Source organism: Choloepus didactylus, chromosome 8 (assembly GCF_015220235.1).
Source record: "Choloepus didactylus isolate mChoDid1 chromosome 8, mChoDid1.pri, whole genome shotgun sequence".
Classification (NCBI taxonomy): domain Eukaryota; kingdom Metazoa; phylum Chordata; class Mammalia; order Pilosa; family Megalonychidae; genus Choloepus; species Choloepus didactylus.
In genome coordinates, this window is record NC_051314.1 from 103793017 (window position 1) to 103801606 (window position 8590).

The 8590-nt window shown below is 37.1% G+C and overlaps 1 pseudogene; it reads right to left on the reverse strand.

Moving 5' to 3' along the window:
• Positions 1-4523: 4523 nt before the first annotated feature.
• LOC119542868 lies at positions 4524-5443 on the reverse strand (annotated as a pseudogene).
• Positions 5444-8590: the final 3147 nt, after the last annotated feature.

Sequence of the window (8590 nt, forward strand, 5' to 3'; positions counted from 1 at the left end):
TCCCCAGGAAAAGCTAACTCTCTGGGTGGAGACAGAAATTCTTTCCGTCTGCAGAAATGATCAGTTTTCCCTGTAAGGCCTTCAACTGATTGGATGAGGACACCTCTCATTGCTGAAGTCATTCCTTATTGATTGTAGGTGTGATCAGCCATCCATGTAATTTACTGACTAATGATTTAAATCCATAAAGTATCCTCACTTTAGCAATTAGGCCAGTGCTTGCTTGACCAAACAACTGTACATCATAACCTAGCTAAGTTGATACATGAACTTAACCATCCCAGTTTTTGTCTGGATTCTGGGTGTGTATATCCACCCCCCCCCACACACACACACATACACACCTATTCTTAGGAAACAAGGAATAAAAGATGTTCTTAAATCAATAAAGAGAATCTGCAAACATATAAGTTAATGGTGAAATTTTAAGACTACATTTTATATTTGTACTACTATTTATATTCATTATTAGCCATGACAGTGAGAAAAAAACAAACAGGTACATAATTGGAAATGAGGAACTAAAAAACATTGTTTTCATATGTTATGATTTTCTTCATAGAAACCACTAAAGACTCTACAGACAAATTGCTAGTTATAATACAAGAAGTTAGCAAAATGGAGAAAAAAACAAATTAAAAAAAGAAACAGTTTTTTTAAAACGGGCAAACGATTGGACCAAGCACTTTACCAAAAGATGCTCAACCATATTAGCAATCACGAAAATTCAAATTAAAACCATATTGAATTATGATTCACACTCATCTGATGGCAAAAACTAAAAATTCTGATAAACAAAAGGTGACTTCTCTGCAGATTTCTGCAGCTCTTTTTTCTGCATAGCTCCCTCCTCTCTCTGACTCTCCCTGAGGACGTTCAGCCACCTTACCCTTCCTGAGCCCCAATCTGTACCTCCTCAACTCAGCGAGGCCACCATACACTGCTTGCAATATTTCTCCCTGCTGTGTATTCTGGAATGTGCCTCTGGGCAAAAAGTTAGCTGGGGAACTCATAGAACTCACCCTGTTTGTTTCCCTTCTCGCAGGCATCACAGTCTGGAGCTGCCTGTCCAATGTCTGAAAACAGTTGTTTTATTTAGCTTGTTCAGCTTTCTAGTTGCTTACAGTTAGAGGGTAAATCTGGTTCGTGTTACTCTATCATAGCTGTAAAGAGAAGTCCTCTGTATTATGCAAAGCAGAGTTCAGAGAGGAGGGAGCAATGCAGAAACAAATCCAGAAATCTGCATAGAGATACTTTTGAGTCTTTTCTGATACTAAGAAGTCACAGATGGAGCAGAATTCCATGAGGTTGAGCAAAAAATGACCAGTGAACTGAATGGTTACAAGAATTCATGCAGGACGTGAACTTCTAACAAGACCGAGTTGTGAGACCTCACTGATCCATGGAGGCATTTAGCAGTGACCCCAGATGGGCCACATATTAACATACTATTAGTGGGACTAAGCTATCTCTAGAATAAATGTTACTCTAGACCTTCCCTAACAAAGCTTAAAACACAATTTGAAAAGAGCAAAATAAATTACAAGTAACTTAACTTGCAATAAAAACAAAGGCCAATAGTTTATAGAGGAAGTCCACAAAATCCAGACACTCAAAAAACTTACATGTCTAGAATCGAATGAAAACTTATTAGGCCTTTGAAGAAGCAAGAAAATGTTACCTGGAATAATAAGAAAAATCAATAAAAACAGGCCCAAATGATGAAAACAGATGGAAATGATGGCATTAGCAGGCAAGGATATTAAAACTATATTACAGTATATAAAGGAAAATGTTAGCTGTGTGAAGAATGAAATAGAGTTGTGAAAAAGAACCTAATGAAACTATAGGGCATGAAGAAATACAATCGCTTAAATGAGAAATTCATTAGATTAGATTAATGGCAAATTGCACACTGCAGAAGAAAAGATCAGTAAACTTGATGATATAATAGAAGCTAAACAAAATGAAGCGCAGCAAAAAAAAAATCTTGCATCTAGGTTTAAAAGATGCAATATCCAAGTGTGCAAGGGTGATTTAACACATGAAAATCAATCAATGAAATTTATCATGTTAACAGAAGAAAGAATAAAAGCCATAAGACCACTGCAATAGATGAGAAAAAGTAATTTAGAAAATTCAACCTTTAACAATTATGCTTAAAACTTCAGCAAGGTAGGAATAGATAAGTTCCTCAACCTGATAAAGCTTATCTACAACAATCTACAGATAACTTCATAGTTATTGATAAAGAACTGAAATCTTTCCCCTTAATTTCAGAAAGAAGGCAATCATATTAACTCCCAACACTGCCATTCAACATAGTTCAGGAGATACTAGCCAGTGAGATAAGACAAGAAAAAGAAATAAAATTTTTGGGAAACAAGAAGTAATGCTGTATTTATTTGTAGTAGACATAATCTTTTTTGTAACAAAAAATTAAGGAATCTTTGAAAAAGATACTAGAACTAAAAAAAAAAGCTACTAGAACTAAAAATGACATTAGTAAGTTTGTAGGAAAGAAGGTCAACATACAAAATTCAATTGTATTTCCATATATTAGCAATGAACAATTGGAACTTGAAATTTACAGGTCCATATATTTACTATAGCATTAAAATATGAAATATGAAAATGAACAAAATATATACAAGATAGTAGTACACTATAAATTGTAAAACATTGCTGAAAAAAATTTAAAAGACATAAATAAGTGGATAGGTATGCCATATTCATGAATTGGTCTGGGTATATGTAAAGATGGGAATTCTCCCAAAATTGATTTATAAATTCAGTGCAGTCCCAATTGTCAAACCCTGTAGGAAAACATTTACAATAATACAATACAAAAAACAATAATACAAGGAATGATACAGCAAAATATGGACAAAATCCTCATGAAACTTTTTTAAAAGGCATAAAGGGTGCTCTAATAAATGGAGAACTACAGCTATATTATGATCATTTTTAGGATGATTTAATACAATATAATTGCTAATTCTCTCCCAGATTAATCTTATAAATTAAATACAATTACAATCTAAGTCCTGACAGGATTTTTGTAGAAGTTACCAAGTTTCTCCTATAAATCATAAGGACAAGTTAAGAAACAAGAAAAGCCAGACAATTTTGAAGGCAATAAATAAATGGCATTTGATTTATCAGATATTAAGACCTACCATAAATTAATGACATATGTTAACTAAAATGTGATATTTGTGCAGTAATAAAGCAAAATACAAAATATAGACAAGAGATCCATGTCTAAATGGGAAATGGAATACAACAGGGCATAATTAGTAATTAATAGAGAAATAATAACACATGCATAACAATCTTACTATGTGCCAGTCACAGTTATAAGCACTTCTATATATTAAGACATTGTCCTCAAAATAAGCTTATGAAAACGGACTATGCAAAAAAATAGTGATGCCAGGGATTCTTTTGAGAGATTCCAGGTAATTTATTAGGTTATTTAAGTACAATATTTAACATTTGTGGCTTTTGAGAAAAGCTTAGTGTGAAGAATGATATTTATGATTCCTTCAAAAAAGAAAAAGAAAAACTTAAGTCTTTAAAACATCGTGTTTTAAAGAGAGAAAGTAGGGTCTCCTTGCAAGTAGACAAAAATCTGAAAATATAATAGTAACTATTTTTGAGGACCAGTTTTTGTATGCCTGGTTTTTCCTGTAGGTTATCTCAACTTCCATGTTATTAATAGTATCTTGAATGTACATTAATAGAACTTCAAAATTTGGTGCATAAACTATCTTCAGTTCACAATCTAATGGAAAGAATATAGACAAAACACAAATAAAGTGGAAGTAAATTAATCTATTTTTATTTCAGCATTAAACATATGAACTGAAGACATTTGGATGCCAAGGATGGTATAATTTTGTGAGTATAAATTAGATGAGGAGATTTTCCTTGGAGATGTGAATTTTAATCTTAGTTCTTAAGTGCTTTTAGTAGGAATAGTTAGCCTGTTCTAAGTATATGCTAATGCTTTAGTAAAGGACTGGATATAAGGAATCATCTTCCTGGATAGGTTGGAGTATTCAGCAAAGATTGACTGGGAGGTGAATATAGTTAACCAATATAGGATAAAATATTAGAGTTCATGGTAGATTGAATTATGTAACCCATAAAAAAACATGTTTTAGTTTTAAATCCACATTCTTGTGGGTATGAACCCATAATAAATAGGACATCTCGAAGGTGTTATTATTTTTTAAACAATCACATAAGGAAGCATTTATTTGAGGTTGAACATGAAATCATACAAATAAAATTTGTATAAACACAAATCCACATGGAGGCATAACACAGACAGCAAAAGACAAAGTAAAAACAAAGAAAACTAATTGGCAGCTATATACAGTTGGACGATTGTGTCTTGTACACTAGAAAGTCTTTTACAAAATAATCATCTTAGATCAACAGGAGACCAATCTTTAATATTGTCCTGCAAGATAGGTTACTTTAGCATTTCCTCCTCTTTTCTCCAAGGTCCTCTTTTAGGACGGCTGGTAATTATTTTGGTGATTTCCACCCCCTCGAGATACCTTGTCATATCTGCTCTGGTGGTCACTGTAGTCTGCATATCCCTGTCCATATCCATAGTTCCCATAATTATACCCAGTATAATCATATCTGCTATAGCCACTATAGTTCTGATCACCACCATAGGCACTATTGTAATTTCTGTATCATTGATCATAATTGTTATTAAATCCTTGGTTCCAGTTTTGGCCTGGACCTTGTCCTCGACCCCTTGTACCACCTCATCCAGCAGCTGCAGCTCCTCTTCCTCCTTTCTGTTGTTGTTGTTGCTGCCTACATACCTCTTTGGGTTGTGCAAATTTGATTTCACACTTCCCAGAACCAATTTGATAATATCTGCTTTCTAATAATTTCTTTACTGGCTCTTCATCTGTATATGTGATAAGCAAAATCCTTTTCTTTCATTTGTTTTTGTATCCATGGGAAGTTCAATATTTTTGATCTCTCCAAATGCTCCAAAATATTCTTTTATTTGCTCTTCAGAAGTATCTGGGCTCAATCCACCCACAAAAACTTTTTCAGGGGGTTCTTTCCCTTTTAAAGCCTTCGCTTTTTGGGGGTCTATCAATTTGCCATCCAGTTTGTGTTCTTTCAGTTCCAAAACCTTATTAGCACTAGCAGCATCTTTGAAAAGCACAAATCCAAATCCTCTTGATCTTCCAGTGACTGGAAGTGTTTTAATTGTGCAGTCTACAACCTCTCCAAATCGAGACAAATATTCAGTCAGATCTTTCTTGCTTGTATCCCAGCTCAAGCCTCCAATAAACAGTTTACCATCATCCTGCTGATTCTTGCTTGCATTAATCTTGGATCCTGCTGCGAATTCCTCTATGTCGCTGTCCTCGTCCATGTCCTCCACGGTGGCGGAATCGTGCGCGGGGGTGCTGGCGCGCAGACGGAGTCCCGGGAACAGCAGCAGTGGAGGGTGTATGGAGCTGGATTTAAAATGGCAGCGGAAGAGGTCGAAGATGTTATTTTAGTTAAGGTGTGGCCTGACTGAATAAGTGTGGGTCTTAGTCCGGATTACTGGAGGCTTGATAAAGGGGACCCAGAAATCAACAGAGGCCAGAAAGGAGGGAATATTGCCATGGGATGGAAAGCCAAGGAGGCCCAAGGAGTGCTGGCAGGACCAGAGTGCTGTGGTCTTTGGGAAGAAGGCAAGCCTTGCCAATATCTTGATTTTGGACATTTTTTTAGCTGCAAAACCCTGAGCTGATAAATGCTTGTTGTTTAAGCCAGTCTATTGTGCGAAAGTTAATAGCTGTGTCAGCAAATTAAGACAGCGCTCCTTAATCAAGATTTAGCAGCTGTAATCAAGTTTCATACTTGAGGCAATAGGTAAACCTGGTGTTCTTGGGAATTAGAGGGGGGATTAAATAGTGCGGTCAGAAGGAAGCACATGGGAAACCTGGAAGAGTGAAGAAGCTGGGCAGGGAGAGACATTAGAGCTTAGTGGTGAGAACTCAGGCTCTGGCGTCAAATGCCTGAACTCATATCCTGATTCCACCACTTACTAGGTGCATGACTGTGGGCAAGATTCTTAACCTCTCTGTCTCTGTTTGTTCAGAGCAAAATGGAGAGAGCATTAGTACCTATTTCATACTATGATGCAAAAATTAAATGGGATAATCCATGTTAAGCAATTATAACAATGGCTAGCACATGGTAAACTCCCCCATAAATGTTAGCTTTATCATTATTACCATGTTGACTCTCCAAAATAGAATGATGGTAAGGGAGAAAACAAAATGATGGATTTAGGTTGTGAATGTAATCTAACCATAATTCAGGAGAAACACCCACTTTAATGCACACACACACACACACACACACACACACACAAGTGCAAGACAGGAAGAAGCAACAATTACAACAGTGCAACTGTGAGGATTTACCAAAAGTCTTATTTGTAGAAACACAGTGGTAGGGACCAGCTTGAAACATATCATTAGCCAAGAAAAGTGTTTGGACTTGTCAATGAACCTGAGTAACTTTGAATTATAAGAATTTGGAAGAGAATGTTATGAGCATTGTGTAAACGTGTAACAATTCCTGAATTACGGTGCCAATGAGTCATGCTGCACTTTGTGCCCTGGGGAGTGTAGGGTGTGACCCCCATTCACATTCTTGCACATACTGGCCTGTCCTCTCACAGGGGAGGGGATGTTTATGGGCATAACCTCTCTTGAGTCTGTGTTTGCAGGGTTGCAAACATTACACAAATGGCCTTCATCTTGCCTCCAACTGCTTCTTTCACACACTTTCTCTGACCTGAGTGTGACTTCAGATCCTTACATCATCATAACCTCATGTTGAACTTGCACTCAGTTGAAGATACAAAGTATTTTTTTTTCACACAGGTTATTTGGCCACATCTGTTCATCCAGGACTTAGGATTTTGGGAAAATCCTTTAGGAAAGGGCATTAAAATTACCCATTACATTTCATCTTGCTCAGTTTGGTCCATTTGTCCTGTCTGTCTGCTGAAACCAAACTCTGTCATCCAATGAATTTGTTTTCCATTCAATTTTTAATGCATTTTTTATTGTGAACTTTAACATATATACATAACAGTGGTAACTTTCAAAATACTATTTAACAAGTAGTTAGCAAATTTCAAAGAATGTCATGGGTCACAGTTCCACAACTTCAGCTATTTCCATTACTGTAAAATATAACACACATACAGAAAGGTGTTAACTTTCGATGTACAGCTCAACAAGCAGTTATATAGGTAATTTCAAAAGTTGTTATGGGTTACAGTTCCACAGTCTCAGTCCCTTCCCTATTATGCAATACAAGGTATATAGAGAAAGGTGAAGACCCTCAAGGCACAATTCAGTGAGCTGCTATAGAGCAAATCCCAAAGGATGCTATAGGCTTCAGTTCCACCATGTCATTTACCTCCTTCCAGCTATTCCAACACCCCAGCATCTAATATATATATATATATATATATATATAAATTCAGTATTCTGTCCATTCAATTTTGAGTCCTCAGAATCTGATTGGGTAAGCATGCAGTTGTGACTTCATCCAAGCCATTGATAAAAATATCAAAAGCAATTATATCAAGGACAGAGCCCTAAGGTAAGTCACTATAGAGATCCCTCCAAGTTGACATTAATTTAACAATTAGCATGCCTCAGATATATACACTAATTGGCTATAGATAGCAAAATTATTTATTCATCCAAGCCAAGAGAGTGGATAATTGGGGGACTATACATAGTCAGGAAGACCAGGGAAAGTCCCTTAAACTGAAATCTGAAGATGTGGCTCCGATTCTTCACATTTACCAAAATTTTTCAAATTCAGCAGGGCTATAATCTTAGGACTCTACTTCCTTGGAATCAGAAACCTGTATTTTTAAGGCACTCTTATAAATTCCTTACATATTTACTCATAGCCCAAGTCCTGGGAGATAACTGGTTAAAAAGAAACAGAGGGTTTATGGTCAAATATGTTCTTGGATGCTACAAAGTTTGAAACTATTTAAAAATCAGGGGATTGCAGGTGTAGAGGATGGAGGGGAGGACCTTGTGGCCCCAGGGAAGGAGTCCAACACCCAGAGGAGAGGCCCCGGACCTTGGGTGAGCAGAAGCCTCAGCTACAGGGGCCTAAATCACCGGGAAGGAGGAGGCGAGATCCGGGCTCTGGGTCTCCAGCACTCAGTGCTCTCCCTCTCTGGCTCCCCTGGTCCCTGCAGGAGAGCATGGAGGACAAGGGGTCCTAACTGTGATTCTGGAAAGAGATCAAGCACTGCTGTCCGTCAGTCCTGAAATCTTCCAAGTGGACGCCTCTAGCTGGTTTTCCGTGACAAAAGACAGCACTTAGCTGTGGAGCCCAAAGTCTCTAAGAGGTGTGACTCTGGAAGGTGAAGTGACTCTTGGCCCAGTCGCTGACTGTGGCTCCTTCTGAAAGGTCTAGCCAAGGTGGGACAGTCCACTCTCAGAATGGAAGGGAATCAAGATATCACTGTTATTTTCTACATTTCCCCCCAACTCTCCAAAAGTCTTTT